This window comes from Grammomys surdaster, unplaced genomic scaffold (genome assembly GCF_004785775.1).
Source record: "Grammomys surdaster isolate TR1022 unplaced genomic scaffold, NIH_TR_1.0 126178, whole genome shotgun sequence".
Taxonomy (NCBI): domain Eukaryota; kingdom Metazoa; phylum Chordata; class Mammalia; order Rodentia; family Muridae; genus Grammomys; species Grammomys surdaster.
The window spans coordinates 8,419,762-8,420,800 of NW_021620984.1; the positions used below are offsets into that span (position 1 = coordinate 8,419,762).

At 38.2% G+C, this 1,039-nt stretch overlaps 1 protein-coding gene across 1 annotated transcript in view; it reads left to right on the forward strand.

The window, feature by feature from the left end:
• Window positions 1–1,039, forward strand: part of Snx25 (sorting nexin 25) — a 108,499-nt gene that overhangs the window by 73,924 nt on the left and 33,536 nt on the right. The window lies entirely within an intron of this gene.

Below are 1,039 nucleotides of genomic sequence, written 5' to 3' on the forward strand. Positions count from 1 at the left end.
ACTCTCTCTCTCTCTGTTTCTTTCAAAATCTGTTGTTTTTGTTTGAGACCTACCTGTGCTTTTGAGTGCTAGGATTAAAGGAGTGTGTCACTACCACCCAGCAAGCACTGAATGCTTTGTACGGTTGAATTTTGCTTTTGCTTTAATGCAATGATCCTGGGCCTCATTTTTTCCCTCCTAGAGTAAGAAAGTATTTAACTTATTTATTTTACAGGACACAGTTGAGAGACTTTGAACTGTTTTAAAATACTTTTATCATGTTTTAGAGAGACCGGATATTTTAGAGAAACATTAAAATTTTAGAGAGATTTTAGATTTTTAGACAATTTTGAATATTTTAAATAGATGTTGGGCTTTATATGTATATTTGAACTTATAAAGACTGAAATTTTAAAGTTTTAGTATTTTTTATATTGTGACAATACTATTCATGTAATGATCTTGAGGATGAACAAGAAAGGAAGGGTTATGGCTTAGCAATGATGTGGGAGTATAAGATCAATTAACCCTTTCCTCCTCAAATTGCTTTTTATCCAGGTATTTAATCACAGCAGAAGAAACCCTAAGACAGCAAACTTAGTTTTTTTTTTCTTTATTGGTCTTTTTATCTATTTATATTTCAAATGTTATCCCCCTTCTCAGTTTCCTTTTCACAAGCCCCCATCCCCTCCTCTCTCCCTCCTGCCTCTATGAGGGTACTCCCCTACCCGTATCCTAGTTCCCCTATTCTGGGTCATCGAGCCTCCATAAGACCAAGGGGCTGTCCTTCCAGTGATGCCAGATAAGGCAGTCCTCTGCTACATATCTAGCTGGAGCCATGGGTTCCCCCTTTGCACTCTTTGGCTAGTAGTTTAGTCCCTTGGAGCTCTGAGGGTCTGTTTGGCTGATATTGTTGTTCTTTCTATGAGGTAGCAAACCCCTTCAGCTCCAACAGTCCTTTCTCTAACTCCTCCATTGCAGACCTCGTGATCAGTCCAATGTTTAGCTGTGTATATCCACATCTGTATTGGTTATCCACATCTGTATTGGTTATCCACAT